This window comes from Neoarius graeffei, chromosome 2 (assembly GCF_027579695.1).
Source record: "Neoarius graeffei isolate fNeoGra1 chromosome 2, fNeoGra1.pri, whole genome shotgun sequence".
Taxonomy (NCBI): domain Eukaryota; kingdom Metazoa; phylum Chordata; class Actinopteri; order Siluriformes; family Ariidae; genus Neoarius; species Neoarius graeffei.
The window spans coordinates 26,578,033-26,597,683 of record NC_083570.1 but is presented as its reverse complement, the minus strand read 5'-3'; the positions used below and the strand labels follow the sequence as shown (position 1 = coordinate 26,597,683).

General features: G+C 40.8%; 1 protein-coding gene across 1 annotated transcript in view; it reads right to left on the bottom strand.

The window, feature by feature from the left end:
* Positions 1–19,651, bottom strand: part of mei4 (meiosis-specific, MEI4 homolog (S. cerevisiae)) — a 202,349-nt gene that overhangs the window by 38,925 nt on the left and 143,773 nt on the right. The gene's annotated exons all lie outside the window — the stretch shown is intronic.

Genomic DNA, 19,651 nt, shown 5'->3' with positions numbered 1-19,651 from the left:
AAATAAACATCTAACATTGAAAAAGGAGTGTCTATTTCTGATAAATCCAGTTTGGTCATTAGATATTAACGACGGTAGGACTGAGTCTAAACGCATAGCCAACACCGCTTAGCTGATAGTTTAGCATCGACATTGATCAATGAGATGGGCCTATATGAGCTGCAAAGAAGTGGATCCTTGTTCTTTTTTAATATTAAGGATATAGACGTTTGCCATAGAGTAGGGGGTAAGCAATTGGCAGCAAAAGACTCATTAAGCATTTCAAGTAAGAGAGGGGTCAACTGATCTGAAAATTTCTTATAAAATTCTATGGGATAGCCATCTGGGCCAGGACATTTGCCACTTTGCATAGCACAGATTGCTCTACGAATCTCCTCTAATGTGATTGGTTGTTCCAAGCATGATGCTGAGGCTGCATCTAAGCTTGGTATGGAAAGGATTCTAAAGAAAGAGTCGAACTCTGACAGCCCACTTTGATTCTCGGAGGTGTACAAGTGACTGTAGAAGTTTTTGAATTGATCATTTATTAACTGTGGATCAGTTGTAATGCCTGTGTGTGTGTTTATTTTTAGAATTTGATGAGCTGAGGATTTTTGGCGCAGTTGATGAGCTAGCAGCTTGCTGGACTTATCACCTTGCTCGTACTGAGCATATCTACATTTAAAAAGCAGATCTTCAGTAAGAGTGCTTGACAAGTTATTAAATTCAGCTTGTAATACAAGTCTCTGTTTATATGCATCTGGGGTAGGAGAAGAGGCGTAATTTTGGTCAAGTTGTGAGATCTGAGACATTAGATCTGCCATTCTTTTTTCTCTCATTCTTTTCTCATGGCTTGCATATGAGATCCTAAGACCCCTGGTGTACGCTTTAAATGTTTCCCATAGGGTAGAGGGAGAGGTGTCCTCAGTTTTATTTATCTTAATAAACACATCAATTTGAGTGGACATGAATTTTACAAAGTCATCATCTGACGATAGCCGGATATTAAAACACCATGGTGAATGTGGCTTTATATGACCTTTCCAGTTAAGTTCTAATGTCACAGGGCCATGATCAGAAATAACTATGGGACTATAGGTGCAGGAGTGCACTTTGATTGACTGATTGATTGATTGATTCGGTATAAACATGTAAAAATTATACATAAATAAATATATAAAATATTGACAATCATACCAGGATAACACAATAAAGCGCACAGCGCTTGTTTCCATTGTGGTCCTTGGGTCAAGTGACTAGCATGTGACAAGTGACTAAAAATGAAAATAGAATATTATACAAATTGTTAAAATAAATTAAACAAGATAAAGAGCATAAAATCAAAATGACTAGTAATATACCGTATTTTCTGGACTATAGAGCGCACCTGTATATAAGCCGCATCCGCTCTATTTTTAAAAAAAAATTAAAAAAAAAAGATATACAAGCCGCACCGGGCTATAAGCCGCAGATATCTCATCTCATCTCATTATCTCTAGCCGCTTTATCCTTCTACAGGGTCGCAGGCAAGCTGGAGCCTATCCCAGCTGACTACGGGCGAAAGGCGGGGTACACCCTGGACAAGTCGCCAGGTCATCACAGGGTTGACACATAGACACAGACAACCATTCACACTCACATTCACACCTACGGTCAATTTAGAGTCACCAGTTAACCTAACCTGCATGTCTTTGGACTGTGGGGGAAACTGGAGCACCCGGAGGAAACCCACGCGGACACGGGGAGAACATGCAAACTCCACACAGAAAGGCCCTCGCCGGCCCCGGGGCTCGAACCCAGGACCTTCTTGCTGTGAGGCGACAGCGCTAACCACTACACCACCGTGCCGCCCCGCAGATATCTATGTTGAAAAATTAGATATTTACTGCATGTACAGAACGATTTTGTACTGTAAATGTACATGTATGTACCTGAACAGATTCTTTCCGAACAGTGCCTTTTAACACGGCAGCAACTTTGCTGATTAAAACGGAACAGAACCAAGAGAAAATAACCGGTATTTATTTACCTTCATTTCTCCTGTGTTTGAAACCACAAGTCACTTTAATCATCTTCGCTGGATTTGAAAATAATTACCAGTTAGTAATTTGTCATGCGTGTTCTATCTGCTAAAGATCTGCTAATTCTTCTTTGCATTGATTTTTCGTCTATCTTATTTTTGATTCTACTTCCGGTTAGAGCGCCCCTAGCGGTGGAAGAAAAATCCACAGAATAGCCGCACCTTTGTATAAGCCGCATGGTTCAAAACCTAGGAAAAAAGTAGCGGCTTATAGTCCAGAAAATACGGTACATAAGGACTGTGTTCCTGGTTAATAAGTTCATTCATTCATTCATTCATTATCTCTAGCCGCTTTATCCTTCTACAGGGTCGCAGGCAAGCTGGAGCCTATCTCAGCTGACTACGGGCGAAAGGCGGGGTACACCCTGGACAAGTCGCCAGGTCATCACAGGGCTGACACATAGACACAGACAACCATTCACACCTACGGTCAATTTAGAGTCACCAGTCAACCTAACCTGCATGTCTTTGGACTGTGGGGGAAACCGGAGCACCCGGGGGAAACCGGAGCACCCGGAGGAAACCCACGCGGACACGGGGAGAACATGCAAACTCCACACAGAAAGGCCCTCGCCGGCCCCGGGGCTCGAACCCAGGACCTTCTTGCTGTGAGGCGACAGCGCTAACCACTACACCACCGTGCTGCCCGTTAATAAGTTCACTGAATAAAAACTGTTTGACTAGCAACTTGAAGAGAGACCTGCTTTGTGTACATTGAATATGAGATGGAAGCTCATTCCAGGCTAAAGTACTGGTATAAAAAAAAGAGGTGTTACCAAAAGATTTGACATGAGGAACATGGAGAGAAGAGGTGTTGGATCTTGTACCAATGCCGTGAATATTATGGGTAAGGGTAAGGGACTGAGAAAGGTAAGAAGGGGCGTTTCCATTTACAATTTTATGTACTAAATTTAATTTAAGTTGTTTAATACGAAGTTCCACTGACAACATCCTAGCCAGGCAAAATTCATCAGCTCCAACATGGCTTTTTGACGGTGCATTCAAAAGGTATCTAATGATTTTGTTCTGAGAAATCTGTAACCGAGACCTATATTTCTTGGTTAATCCAGAATACCATGATGCACTGGCATAGTGACTTTGGATTAAGGCTGACACAAGCAGCTTTTTAGTTTCAAGGTTGACATTTTTAGTCTGTCTATACAGAAACTTTAGTTTAGCATTGGATTTCTTAACTATTTTATCCACAATGCATTCCCCATACAGGGATTGGTCCAATTCGACCCCCAAATACTTAACACTGGATTGACATGTCAAGGTACTGCCAGCACATTGCACCTGAATGGAACTAATTTTGTTGAGTTTTCTCTTAGATCCAAAGAGAATTGACTCCATTTTGCCAAGATGTAAGGAGAGCTTATTGTCAATCAGCCATTCCCTGATTGACTCTAACTCCCTTGATAATCTATGTTGAATTTCCTCCGGATTGCTGCCTGGTACAATTATTGCCGAGTCATCTGCATAAAGCAGAAGTTTACATTTAACAGCTGAGGAAATATCATTGACATAGATGAGGAAAAGTAAAGGGCCTAATATTGACCCTTGTGGCAATATTAGGTAATCGACGGGGAGGAGTCGATTATCTAATAAAAAATAATATATACGTGTGAAAGTGTGGTGCATATTCGAGAAGAAAGAATAAGCTCTACTAGATGGATTCAGAAAACGCCAGACATCAGATATAGCAAACTCTTTTAGAAAGGACTTAATTAGTTTAGCTAATTTCGTTTGAGGCTTCATATTCATAGAGGAGCGGTCTAAAGAAGGATTTAGCCAGCAGTTTAAAGTCACCTCCCAAAATGAGGCACTGAGACTGAATCTCTTGGAAAGAAGAAAAAAAGGACTTGAAAAAATGTTCAACGTCCCAATTGGGGGCATAGACATTGGCTAATATCACTGGGGCATTATAGAGTTTACCTGTTAGTATGACATATCTTCCATTTTTATCTAGGTTGGTGTCCTAAAAAAAGTAAACAGCACAGATTTGTGTATGAGAATAGCAGTTCCCCTTGCCTTGCAGCTATAGTGTGAGTGATACATCTGACCAACCCACCATTTATGCAACAAAGAGTGATTGTCTGTTTTCAGGTGCGTTTCTTGTAGGAAAGCAATATGAGTCCCTATACTCTGAAAGTAGTGAAGAACTTTGCTTCTCTTGACAGGTTGGTTCAGTCCCTTTACATTCCAGCTAGTATATTTTAGTGTGTGTCCACTAAATTGGGGAGTGGGGTTAGGACTGCTTTGTGAGATCATATTACAGTTAGGTCCATATATATTTGGACACTGACACAAATTTTGTTTTTTTAACCTGTTTACTGTGTAGGTATCATGCCGCCATCTTGTGTCTAAGAACTACACTTCCGCGTTGACTACGTCACGCCTGGGCGGGATCATGTACATCATTCCTCAGGTTTCACATAAGAGACTTGGAAACTCCATTTTTCTTTGTCTCTGGTGTCTGAACTCGGTGGAGGACAGACCATAGAGGGACGCTCACCATCGGACCGTCCGAAACCACGACTCTTTCCTGCAAGAGACACGTTTTAGAACGTTCTCCTCCTTCTATCCACCCTTGATCACGGTGGACTCCAGGAAACACGCGCGCTTTTATCTCAAGTGAGTTATAAACCGGTTTACTCAGTCATTCTTTTAGTACGTACTAGACTGCAACCAAAAGGCAGTTTTATTGGTGTTGGGAGCGGCTGGACCGTCCTAACCTGTCTGATCAGAACTTTCTTCTCATGAGCTACGAAGATCTTCAAAGAAAACTTCAAAGCAACCGCTCGCTCTCTCTCTGTCTCTCTGAAGCGCAATCTCCAGCCTGCCTGTCATTTCCACAGAAGAGACTCTGCTTTCTACAGAAGACGAAAGTTTGCAGTAAGGAAAGGCACTGGGCAAAATAATTAGTCTAGACAGTAATTAATTCACTAAGCATGAAATTATATTCAGGAACAACTGTGCGCACTGTGTATTATTGTTGATTCTCTATTATTTGGTATTACTGATTTAAAATTGGTTAATCCATAAGTTTGTGCATGTCTTTCTCTCTCTCTCTCTCTCTCTCTCTCTCCCTCTCCCCTAACATTCTAATTTAATTTAACTCACTCATATTTTGACCTTATTAAGATTTCAGTGAGTTTGATAATGTTATAAGTGTGGAATTTCTTTGTTACTGAGAAAATGCGTGCTCACTAAATCCTGAGGGGTCCCCTCCTCCAAGATTGCAGATAAGACACTCTGGCTCGTCCTGGCACGGACACGCACGCGCACACACGCACATACCAAGATTGCAGATAACAAATTCCTGTGCCTCAAGCTAAAACTGCTTACACACACACCACACACACACACACACATTCACATACACACACCTCACTGTATATAGTCCAACTGATTTATCCATTTTTGATCTTTATATAATAAATTCATTTATTATCAAAGCTGTGTGTGTACTCATCTGCTGTTCGATATTCTGAAGTTGCCCAGTCAAAAGAATTCAAGGAAGGTGTAGACAATTTGTAATATGGTAAGTGATCAATAATAATTTGATAATATACCCCAATCTAGCTGTTTGGTAATTTATCCAGGATTAATGGTATGATTCATTAAATGATTCACTAAATGATTCATTGAACGGTTCACCAAATGATTCATTAAACGATTCACTAAATGATTCACAGATTCATTAAATGATTCCTTGATTCGATTCATTGAATGATTCACTTCAACGATCCAAATGAGACTGATTTTATGTAAATATTAAAGATTGATCACTTATCCAAATCTTAAATACACAAATCCTTAATTACACCTACAACTGAAACATATTCAAGTTATAGTTATATAATGGACATGGACATAAAGTCCAGACTTTCAGCTTTCATTTGAGGGTATCCACATTAAAATTGGATGAAGGGTTTAGGAGTTTCAGCTCCTTAACGTGTGCCACCCTGTTTTTAAAGGGACCAAGAGTAATTGGACAATTGACTCAAAGGCCCAATCCCAATTCTAATTTCTACCCCTCCCCCTACCCCTCCCCCTTCCCCTTGAAACTGAGCTACAAGGGATAGGGCTTGAAATTCAACCCCTACGTATTGGGATAGCCCTTCAACGATCGCATACGTCATCGCGTACCTCCGTCAGCGTTTACGTTAGCAAAACGCGACCAAATGCGTCATTGGCTGCGACCAGCCGCTACAGTCAGAGCCAGAACCAGAAATCTCTGCTGGCAGGGTGTGATTTGTTAACTAACACCACTGAATGGGATATCTTTGGCGCTTCGTGCACCACATCCGACAGAATGAGGTGTCAGAACACTCATGTAAACAATAAAAGCGGTTACAGAACAAAACGTACGCAGTCAAGCAACCGAAAACAATACTCACTCCCAAAGCTTTTTAGCAGCAGCTTGGATTTCAGAAATCACTGCTCATTCTCAGCTCGAAAGCGAATCAAGCGGCGTGTTTCCTCTGGATAACAACTTAAAACACGTAAATAATGGAGAAAATACATTTATGACAATCTTTCGCCGCGGGAACCGCCATCTTTCTGAAATCCGCATGAAATCTCGCTGAAATCCGCATGGCATTGTGGGAAATCACTCAAACCCCTTCGTTCGGAGTCAGCTCCAGGAAAATCTCCGTTTGGAGGGGTACAGAAGCCCTACCCCTTCCCCTACCCCTCCGCGTTAACTGGGATTGGGATACCCCTACCCCTTCACGTGAACGCGCAAAATGGAGGGGAAGGGCCAAGGGGTTGGTCCAAGGGGTGAAATGGGATTCGGCCAAAGGCTATTTCATGGGCAGGTGTGGGAAATTCCTTCATTATGTCATTCTCAATTAAGCAGATAAAAGGCCTGGAGTTGATTTGAGGTGTGGTGCTTGCATCTGGAAGATTTTGCTGTGAAGAAAACATGCAGTCAAAGGAGCTCTCCATGCAAGTGAAACAAGCCATCCTTAAGCTGCGAAAACAGAAAAAAACCCATCCGAGAAATTGCTACAATATTAGGAGTGGCAAAATGTACAGTTTGGTACGTCCTGAGAAAGAAAGAAAGCACTGAACTCATCAATGCAAAAAGACCTGGACACTCACAGAAGACAACAGTAGTGGATGATTGCAGAATAATTTCCATGGTGAAGAGAAACCCCTTCACAACAGCCAACCAAGTGAGCAACACTCTCCAGGAGGTAGGCGTATCAATATCCAAATCTACCATAAAGAGAAGACTGCATGAAAGTACCATAAATACAGAGGGTTCACTGCACGGTGTACGCCACTCATAAGCCTCAAGAATAAAAAAGCTAGATTGGACTTTGCTAAAAAACATCTACAAAAGCCAGCACAGTTCTGGAAGAACATTCTTTGGACAGATGAAACCAAGATCAACCTCTACCAGAATGATGGAAAGAAAAAAGTATGGCGAAGGCATGGTACAGCTCATGATCCAAAGCATACCACATCATCTGTAAAACACGGTGGAGGCAGTGTGATAGCTTGGGCATGCATGACTGCCAGTGGCACTGGGTCACTAGTGTTTATCGATGATGTGACACAGGACAGAAGCAGCCGGCTGAATTCTGAGGTATTCAGAGACATACTGTGTGCTCAAATCCAGCCAAACTGATTGGTCGGCGTTTCATAATACAGATGGACAATGACCCAAAACATAAAGCCAAAGCAACCCAGGAGTTTATTAAAGCAAAGAAGTGGAATATTCTTGAATGGCCAAGTCAGTCACCTGATCTCAACCCAGTTGAGCATGCATTTCACTTGTTAAAGACTAAACTTCAGACAGAAAGGCCCACAAACAAACAGCAACTGAAAACTGTTGCAGTAAAGGCCTGGCAGAGCATTAAAAAGGAGGAAACACAGCATCTGGTGATGTCCATGAGTTCAAGACTTCAGGCAGTCATTGCCAACAAAGGGTTTTCAACCAAGTATTAGAAATGAACATTTTATTTACAATTATTTAATTTGTTAAATAAAAATTACTTTTGAGCCCCTGAAATGAAGGGATTGTGTTTTAAAAAATGCTTTAGTTCCTCACATTTTTATGCAATCATTTTGTTCAACCCACTGAATTAAAGCTGAAAGTCTGAACTTCAACTCCATCTGAATTGTTTTGTTCACAATTCATTGTGGTAATGTACAGAACCAAAATTAGAAAAATGTTGCCTCTGTCCAAATATTTATGGACCTAACTGTATATCAAGATAAAGCAGCAAATGTATGATACAGTAGACTAACAAATGAACCCTCACAGGACTGTCAGAAGCTACCTTTGTATATATCAGAAGGCCCCTACACAAAACAAACAAAAAAAAACCCTAAAAAACAAAATGACTGGTAAAACATGCAGACAAAGAGACAAACCACAAACAGCTGAAGTGTCATACTGACCATGACGCGTGCAACATCCAACCCCTTAAACTAAACTCACTACTCGCCCACTGGGCCAAGCGCTATAAATGTATCAAATATAAAGGTCATAAAAAGCACAATATTTTTAACTCACATTACCGATAATAAACATAAAAAAAATAAAGAATGCTCGCAGAACTAGCATTGATGAGGACTACTCGAATGGAAGATTAGGCTAGCTACTTGACACTTTTAGAACTTCAGAACATCAACTGTCTCTGATAAAAGCACAGCCTACCGCAATCTTATTCTACTCTGCTGGGTCACGCACTACGGCGTTGACAAAGGCCAGGGCTCGAAATTCATATATTTTTTCACCAGCCAGCCGGACTAGTTACCTTCCAAAGTAACCAGCCAAACAGAAAATCAACTAGCCAAAATTTGTTCATGTATGAAGTTTACTTCTGTCAAAAATAACACAAAAGAGAGTAGTTACCATTGTTCATGACTAATGTGCATTTATTTCAAGACCCGAGTATTTTGATACTGTTGTTAAATACATAAATGAGAACAACACAGAGCACCATAATATAATATCAACAAATGATAATATATTGGAAAACTTGGCAACTTGGTGTATGAGTATTGAAAACAAATATACTTACTATCATGACTATAGCACCCAAAATATGTCCAACATGCTTTGTAGTGCTGCTGTCTTTCGTGATGACAGGTTTTTTTTTTGCACACTTTACAAATTGGCATTTGCTGTTTCACGTCCTCCTCGCGATATCCAAAAAATGCCAGATGACTGACCCCTTACTAGTTCTTTTAGGAACCAATTCGTCCGCTTCCATTTTTAATTTGTCGCTGAAATTGACAGAGCTTACACGGTAGCCTATGCAACACAAGCGATTGCACAAACTGAGTCACCGCTGTAAACCGAAACCAGAAAATCTTCCCGCAAGTTCCTTTCAGCACCTAGATGTCGCCCGGGATTGGTTGGTGAGTGTGTGACGTTATTGTTTTTTTACCTTTAGGCAGCCTCTCACATCACTGCCTAAGGGACAGGGAGAAAATCACCGGAAAATGTTTTAAACAAACGCAAGTCAGCAGATGACCATAAAATACTCGATAGTTACAATATAATAATTTTATGCATCTCATACAGAATTTTCGGAGATATATCAAGTATATTCGATATATCGCACAGCCCTAGTCTGAATCTTCGCTTCGTATATATTTTTTATTTTCAACTAGCCAGCCAGGCTGGCTAGTGACAGGAATTACCCACCAAATGACAAATTAAGTCGCCTCGGGCGACTGGACCACCGCGAATTTCGAGCCCTGAAGGCCATTGCTGAGCCCGGATCAGTGAATTTGTGAACATCACCCGAAGGCATTGTTTTTTTCAGTTCAGCCGGGAAGAAAAGTCCGAATTTGATTGAAGGGTGCTCATGCAGAATCTTCTTTACCGACACGAATGCTGCACGTTTCTTTGCAACCTCCGCCATGAAGTCAGGAAAGATGGACAGCCTGCTACCCTTGTGTGATAATGGAAAAGCCTCAGCTGCTCGTTGGAGAATCTGGTCACGGACATGGTAATAATGGACTCTGATGACAAATGCTCGCAGTGGCTTCCCCCTCTTCGGCTTTGGATGGACAGAACGATGTGCCCCGTCCAGCAAGGGCTTCTCCTCCAACTGCAGCAAATCCTGAAGTAGTTGAGCGATGAATTCAGTAGGACGGGACCCTTCATCTCGCTCAGGTATGCCTACAGTAGTATGCGAAGATTGTGTCTTCTCTGCCTGCCCTCCAGATCATTGCATTTTGTTTTTAGTGCACACACTTCTGCGGATAACTAGCTAATTTTGGACTCCATGCTAGTGACAGTGTCGCTGTGTGTTGTGGCAAAGCACTCCAGATCATGAATAGTGGCACTATGCTTATCCACTGTAGCCTGCACGCCCGACAAGGAGTTTTTAAGCTCCTCTTTAACAGCTGTGATTTTGGTATGGAGATTGCTGGATAGCAAGTCCACTTTAGAATCAATTTTGCCACATATATCTGCTTTTAAAGCTAGTAGGGCATCCGTGAATTTAGTGGCACTCAGTGTGTCTGCCTCGATACTAGTCGCTTCAGCGTTACCTTTAGCCATGCTTTTTGGAGAGTCTGGCTTTGAGTGGGTAGTGCTAGTAGTCTTCGAAGCCTCACGTCTTGTTTGAGAATCAGTCATTTTCAGGGAGGATACGATGCAAAGGTCAACTTAAACTTTTAAAAGTGTGGTATGAATGGTATTTCGCAAAATATTCGTTACACTGTGCTTTATATAAAAATAAATGTTGCACTTGGCAGGAGCTCACGAAAAACACGTCTACTCCATGCGTACGCACTAGCGCCCACAGAATTCATTGTTCCATCAATGATGGCAAGCCGTCCTGGCCCAGATGCAGCAAAACAGGCCCAAACCATGATACTACCACCACCATGTTTCACAGATGGGATAAGGCTCTTATGCTGGAATGCAGCGTTTTCCTTTCTCCAAACAGAACACTTCTCATTTAAACCAAAAAGTTCTATTTTGGTCTCATCCGTCCACAAAACATTTTTCCAATAGCCTTCTGGCTTGTCCACGTGACCTTTAGCAAACTGCGGATGAGCAGCAATGTTCTTTTTGGAGAGCAGTGGTGTGGCAGCGGGGGCGTGGTCTAGCATCGGTCTGTGACAGGAGGGCGGAGTTGGGGAAGTTAAGTGGCAGAATCATTTCACCTGTTGTTAATTGATGTTTGTGTGTCTTCCCAGGGACCGCGCCCTTCTTAAGGAGAGAGAGTGAGAACAGAGGGACGCTCTCGATAACCAGACAGCTAATGTGTGTGCGTGTGTCTGTGTGTGCGTATTTACAGCTGAAAAGCTGAATAAAGAGAGTTTTGTATGCTCAGTTCTGTCCTGCCGTCCTTCTGTGCTCATTCCCGGGTTTCGGCACCACTGTGGCAGTTCGTGTAAAGGGGTGGAGCACAGAAGGACGGCAGGACAGAACTGAGCATACAAAACTCTCTTTATTCAGCTTTTCAGCTGTAAATACGCACACACAGACACACGCACACACATTAGCTGTCTGGTTATCGAGAGCGTCCCTCTGTTCTCACTCTCTCTCCTTAAGAAGGGCGCGGTCCCTGGGAAGACACACAAACATCAATTAACAACAGGTGAAATGATTCTGCCACTTAACTTCCCCAACTCCGCCCTCCTGTCACAGACCGATGCTAGACCACGCCCCCGCTGCCACAAGTGGCTTTCTCCTTGCAACCCTGCAATGCACACACCATGATTGTTCAGTGTTCTCCTGATGGTGGACTCATGAACATTCACATTAGCCAATGTGAGAGAGGCCTTCAGTTGCTTAGAAGTTACCCTGGGGTCCTTTGTGACCTCGCCAACTATTACACGCTTTGTTCTTGGAGTGATCTTTGTTGGTTGACCACTCCTGGGGAGGGTAACAATGGTCTTGAATTTCCTCAATTTGTACACAATCTGTGTGACTGTGGATTGGTGGAGTCCAAACTCTTTAGAGATGGCTTTGTAACCTTTTCCAGCCTGATGAGCATCAGCAACGCTTTTGAGTAGTGGTTAGCATAGTTGCCTCACAGGAAGAAGGTTCCAGGTTTGAACCCAGCAGCCGGCGAGGGCCTTTCTGTGTGGAGTTTGCATGTTCTACCCATGTCTGCGTGGGTTTCCTCCGGGTGCTCCGGTTTCCCCCACAATCCAAAGACATGCAGTTAGGTTGATGTGGGGCGGCCTTGGGCTGAGGTGCCCTTGAGTAAGGTACCGAACCCCTGACTGCTCCCCAGGCACTCTGGTGTGGTTGCCCACTGCTCTGGGTGTGTGTGTGTTCGCTGCTTCAGATGGGTTAAATGCAGATGAATTTCACTGTGCCTGAACTGTGCATGTGACAAATAAAGGTTTATTCTTCTTCTTTTTCTGAGCTCCTCAGAAATCTCCTTTGTTTGTGCCATGATACACTTCCACAAGCATGTGTTGTGAAGCTCAGACTTTGATAGATCCCTGTTCTTTAAATAAAACAGGGTGCCCACTCACACCTGATTGTCATCCTATTGATTGAATACCCTGACTAATTTCACCTTCAAATTAACTGCTAATCTTAGAGGTTCACATACTTTTGCCACTCACAGATATGTAATATTGGATCATTTTCCTCAATAAATAAATGACCAAGTATAATATTTTTGTCTCATTTGTTTAACTTGGTTCTCTTTATCTAATTTTTGGACTTGTGTGACAATCTGATGTTTTAGGTCATATTTATGCAGAAATACAGAAAATTCTAAAGGGTTCACAAACTTTCAAGCACCACTGTATGAGCATACATGCATACAAAACAAATGTGTCAGCTTGCTATGACTCATTAAGTTTTAATCCATAACAGTACATCAGTAGAAAGCATAATGCATTGTCTACCTCAGCTGACACAGCATGGAAGCATGGTAATGTAATATTTATTTTTTATGGAACAGCATCTGCTCACGTGATTAACTTATTCAATCACAAAAGGGCAGCAGAGGAGAAGCTACCCAGAAAAGTCTACTTCCTGTTGACCGTGGCATGGTAGTTTGAATATTTCAGAAACTGTTGATCGTTTGGAATGTTTCTAGAGTCTACAAAGAATGGTGTTTAGAAAAAAAAAATCCAGTGAGTGGCAGTTCTCATCAATATGAGAGATCAGACAAAAATATCCAGAACTGACAGGATGTCGATGTTAATTCCAATAGCCACACTTTACAGCTATGGTGCATCTCAAATTTATTTTTGGTCGAAATGAAAAGCATCTCCAAACACACATGTTAACTTGTGATTTATTATACTATAGCACTTGAATTCAATCATACATGGTCAGAAAGTGCTGATTTATTTTCTATAATAGCAGCTCTGAATGTAGTTCTGGTTGTCGGGCAAATAATAGGTTTATATTATTATGCTTGTTTTAAAACATTAGCATTTATAGTAACAAATTACACAGGGACGTTTATGGTGTATACGTTGCAGGTAAAATCCGTTCTCAGGTTAAACTTAGGTTGAATTGGTGAACCACATTCTACCTCGGTTAAATATATAATTTTTGTATGTTTTCAGACAGTTAGCTTTTTGTTAGGGTTAGGTTTTTGTTGGGGGCCTGGTACCCTCTAAAGATATTGGCTAAGGCAAATCTGGGACCAAATGTTAGTAATAATACAAAGAAGTATGGGAGAATTTGCAACGTTAAGCTGCATAGTGTAGTGGTAAACACTACAGATCTGGAGGGTGCGAGTGCAAATCCTGGTAAGTACAATAAAAACTCTTTACTTCATTGTGATCTGTTGAGTGTAGAGAGATAGTTGAGAAGGTACGACATCAAGGGAAGGGAGTCCAGGTGATGAGGATCAGAGAGGGGAGGTTGGTGGGTAAAAAGAGGAGAGAGCGCACATATGATTGAAGACGACAATTTCCATTTTCTTCATTTATTTATTTATTTTAAATTATTCAAACCTCCCCCCCCCCCCCCCTTTTTAATGACGCACCATAAAAAAAAATCCCTTTTCAGACAGTTGAACATAGGCTGAATACACATTTTACCGAGGTAAAATATGGTTCACCAATTCTACCTAGGTTGAATACAGGTTTAATCTAAGACCAGATTTAACCTGCAACATATACTCTACATATATATAATTGTTATAGTGAAGTTTTCTGTGAGGAGATGTTTGTGTAGCATTTTAAGAAAGTGTCTCCATGGCCACTGTCAATTCAGAGTGTAAAGCTTTTGCTTAAAGTTTTCCTACATAGCAAAGTCTTTAGAACAGAGGGCTTTGTGGTTTCAGAAGAAGCTGGTGATGGAATAACCACACTGCTGCTGCTTTTTCTATGAAATACGCCACTGTATTTTACTCTTTACTGACCTAAGAACACTGATTTAAGAACCTGCACTGAGAGGTTAATTTAGTCCTTAATTTAATTAATTATTGGAAAACTGTTCCTTCTTTAAAAGTACTGTTTTAAAATCCATAGGGGTCTCTCCATAACTCACCGCTACTTCACATTTCAAAATGAGCAATTCCTCGCCTTTAGGGTAGGAGAGACATCATTTATACATTCATTTGGGGGGAAAGGTAATACTTGGGGAGGGAAAAAAAGTCAATATATTCATTGAGACGGGTCTGAAAATGGGATTTTTCTCCTAAGAAAATTAGTGAGTCAAGCAGAGAGCACAGCTTGGCCACTCTGCTTATTTCCAGCTATTACCCATATACATTTGAGACATAAAAAAAGAGAAAGCAAACAGAAGCGTTAATTTAATTTAGCACATATATTGTGGGGCTGCCACACTGATTTTTTTCTTTCAATTTATAAGATCAATTTCTCATTGTCTCACTAAAAGATCAATTTCAGTTCTTTTTATTACTATGTGACCAAGGCTAAATAAAATTTTCTTTGTTAAGAAGTGAAGGACAGCCATTGTACCTTACAACTGGCATAACTGGGGTAAAAAGTCCTTACTCAAGGGCTCACCGCTTTTTTGTTTAGTAGTTTGTTTTTGCTGTGCTGGGATTTTAACTCAGAACAATCTAGTCGATAGCAAGGATCGTTTTGACTTGATCTACACTGCGTTCCAAATTATTATGCAAATGATATTTTTCTCTGATTTTCCTAAATGGTTGATGCAAATGACAGTATAATTTTCAAGTCATCAACCATTAGAGTATAAATCGAGTTTTATTGAACAAACCTCCCAATGATAACAGTATTTTTTCAAAAATAAAAAAAACTCAAAATGCACTGTTCCAAATTATTACGCACAACAGAGTTTCAAAACATTTTATAGGCTGTAAAGAACTGAAAATGGTCATTTGTTGAATTTGCAGCATTAGGAGGTAATATTTACTGAAATCAAAAGCTATTTCAATCAAAAACATCTTAATAGGCCAAGTTACATGTTAACATAGGACCCCTTCTTCCATATCACCTTCACAATTCTTGCATCCATTCAACTTGTGAGTTTTTGGAGAGTTTCTGCTTGAATTTCTTTGAAGGATGTCAGAATAGCCTCCCAGAGCTACTGTTTTGATGTGAACTGCCTCCCACCCTCATAGATCTTTTGCTTGAGGATACTCCAAAGGTTCTCAGTAAAGTTAAGGTCAGGAGAGGATGGGGGCCACACCATGAGTTTCTCTCCTTTTATGCCCATAGCAGCCAATGACACAGAGGTATTCTTTAAAGCATAAGATGGTGCATTGTCATGCATGAAGATGATTTTGCTACGGAAGGCACGGTTCTTTTTGTACAATGGGAGAAAGTAGTCAGTCAGAAACTCTATATACTTTGCTGAGGTTATTTTCACACCTTCAGGGACCCTAAAGGGGCCTACCAGCTCTCTCCCCATGATTCTGGCCCAAAACATGACTCCACCACCTCCTTGCTGATGTCGCAGCCTTGTTGGGACAAGGTGGCCATCCACTACTCCATCCATCTAGACCATCCAGGGTTGCATGGCACTCATCAGTAAACAAGACTGTTTGAAAATTAGTCTTCATGTATTTCTGGGCCCACTGCAACCATTTCTGCTTGTGAGCATTGGTTAGGGGTGGCCAAATAGTAGGTTTATGCACAACTGCAAGCCTCTGGAGGATCCTACACCTTGAGGTTTGCGGGACTCCAGAGGCACCAGCAGCTTCAAATACCTGTTTGCTGCTTTGTCATGGCATTTTAGCAGCTGTTCTCTTAATCCGATGAATTTGTCTGGCAGAAACCTTCCTCATTATGCCTTTATCTGCACGAATCTGAATCAGCCACAAATCTCTTCACAGTACGATGATCATGCTTAAGTTTTCGTGAAATATCTAATGTTTTCATACTTTGTCCAAGGCATTGCACTATTTGACACTTTTCAGCAGCAGAGAGATCCTTTTTTCTTTCCCATATTGCTTGAAACCTGTGGCCTGCTTAATAATGTGGAACGTCCTTAAGTAGTTTTCCTTTAATTGGGCTCACCTGGCAAACTAATTATCACAGGTGTCTGACATTGATTTCAGTGATCCAAAGAGCCCTGAGACACAACACCATCCATGAGTTTAATTGAAAAACAAAAAAATTAATCTTTATGACACTTAAATCCAATTTGCATAATAATTTGGAACACGGTGTAATTTAGACTGATACTTTTCTAGAACTTTGTCCAGGGCCTGTTTTGACAGCTCATTTGAGTCTTCGTTATGCTATGTAGTTAGGGATGTTCTCAAACAGACTTTGGCCTCTTCCAGAAACAGGTTTATTCATACTGAGATCATGTGACACTTTAGTACGATTCATTCAAATAATTACGTGCCTTCCGATCATTACTCCAGAACTAATATCGGGATTTGAACAGCAACAGGTTGTAAATATATTTTTTGCATTAATTGTACCAATCCCCTTTCTAATTAAGGCCATTTTAGTTCTACGATAAAATGCAGAAAAGTTCAACGGGGGTTCAACAGTAAGGCACTGTACATTAGGGTTATGACTGTGAAAGTGTTTTCAAAATTTCTACTTTCCTGATGTTGCATTTGGTGAACTTTTACTCATATATTACTTTTTTGAAGTTATTTTTATTGGGTCATGCAAAAACCTCCCGCACCCAACATCACCTCACTTTTGATAAATACATGTATATTAAATAAATAAATCATGATTATAAAATAAATTCATTGAAAGATGAAATTTAAGATTCAGATTAAGTGAGGTTTACATGAGTTAGTCTTTTTAATACATAAACGTGTAAACTCAGGAACACGAGTAGGATACGAACATTTTTCTGAACTTGCAATATTTTCTTGATAAATGAGTCCGAAATGTTACACCTTTTCCACCAGCAGGGAACAGATTCTGTTCTGGTTCACACACAAATTTTGAACCAGTCAGTCAGAGCATTCTGACCAAAAATAAATGGTCTCAGAACCTGAAGTGTCAGTTCCCAGCTGGAACCAAAAGATAGCTGTATTTTCCAGTGTGACATCAGTGAGCATGTCATTAGTTTGGAGAGTTTCTACATCATCTTAGTTTGTCCATGCTTCTTTTTTGGAAGAAATCAAATACCTGCAATTACCTGTGAACTTTGATCATCAGTGCAATCCACCATCTTGCGACTAATGTTTACTTCTGCTGTGCATTGTGCAACACCTTCGATTAATGAAGCATCCTTAATTACAATGGTTCCCCTCAAAACCGGTGGAAAAACGCAGGCTGGTTTATTAACTGGCACCAAGGTTCAATGAATCTTGAAGAGAACTAGCTCAAGAACCCATTCCCTGTTGGTTGAAAAGCGGCATGTCAACTCATTCACCTTCAATAAGAACTTAATCCTGTTAATACTATGAAAATGCAATTCATAGTAATTTTGCTAGACAGCTAAGTTGTAGGAATAAAAGTGTAAGCTAAATCTGCATGGGTTACTGATACCACTAACTGGCGAGCTCAAAGACCAAAGCAGGATTTATCATTTTATGGTGATTAATTTTAAACTATTAAATGTGTAGCCTTTTACTTGTGAGATGCAGTTACTCTCTTAAGATTCAAAATACATCCCATAGTTTAATAGAGGATATACGGTAGGAGGATAAACTAAATATACTAGCTGACATATTTTTTGTCTGCCATCTTTATTTTATTGTACATATAGCAGGCAGTATACACACCTTTTTATTGACCCAAGTACAGTGGTGCTTGAAAGTTTGTGAACCCTTTAGAATCTTCTATATTTCTGCATAAACATCATCAGATTTTCACACAAGACCTAAAGTCATTTGTTTAACTGGGTAGTTAAACAAATGAGACAAAATTATAATAGTTGGTCATTTATTTATTGAGGAAAATGATCCAATATTACACATCTGTGAGTGGTAAAAGTATGTGAACCTCTAGGATTAGCAGTTAATTTGAAGGTGAAATTAGAGTCAGGTGTTTTCAATCAAAGAGATGACAATCAGGTGTGAGTGAGCACCCTGTTTTATTTAAAGAACAGGGATCTATCAAAGTCTGATGTTCACAACACATGCTTGTGAGTGTATCGTGACACGAACAAAGGAGATTTCTGAGGACCTCAGAAAAACCATTGTTGATGTTCATCAGGCTGGAAAAGGTTACAAAACCATCTCTAAAGAGTTTGGACTCCACCAATCCACAGTCACACAGATTGCGTACAAATTGAGGAAATTCAAGACCATTGTTACTCACCCTAGGAGTGGTCGACCAACAAAGATCACTTCAAGAACAAGGCGTGTAATAGTTGGCGAGGTCACAAAGGACCCCAGGGTAACTTCTAAGCAACTGAAGACCTCTCTCACATTGGCTAATGTGAATGTTCATGAGTCCACCATCAGGAGAACACTGAACAATCATTGTGTGCATGGCAGGGTTGCAAGGAGAAAGCCACTGCTCTCCAAAAAGAATGTTGCTGCTCGTCCGCAGTTTGCTAAAGATCACGTGGACAAGCCAGAAGGCTATTGAAAAAATTGTAGGTACAGTCCGCCATTTTGTGTCTAAGAACTACAACTGCCAGCCAACTTCCGCGTTGACTACGTCACGCCTGGGCGAGATCATCTACGTCATCCTCCAGGAGAGCATAACCCGCCTGGAAAATCTCAGCCCTTTGTCTCTGGTGTCTGTCTTCAAACCAGACGGACGCATATAAAGATGCCCTTCACCAGACAAAGACGTCTTTTTCCTCTTTTTCCTTTTTTTTTTAAGATCCACGAGTTTAGCGCGATTTTCTCTGTTTACCACTGGCCAAGGTAAAAATCTAAGATCGCGCGATTTTAAACTCAGTGAGTTACAACCGGTTTATTCGTATTAGAAGTGACATCATGACTGCAGCCCAGGCAGTTAAAAGTTAAGAAGCGATTGAATCCTTTTTAACTCAAAAGCGCTGTGCATATTATTCTGATCAGAGACTTTTCCTCACAAATGCTGAAGTTCGGATCAAGAATCCTCTGCCTTCACGGAAACGACCCAAGTGATCCACCAGAAAGAAGCTCTCTGCGCTTTCTACACGGGCGGCTCACGTGCTTCATGAACAGCGAAGCTCTACAATGGCGAAGCTCAAAAGTCTTGGACATCATCTCTTCCTATCTTGCTACAGGCAGGATTGAGTAAGACTTTGGCATTTGGGCAAAATAATATAATTAAGCT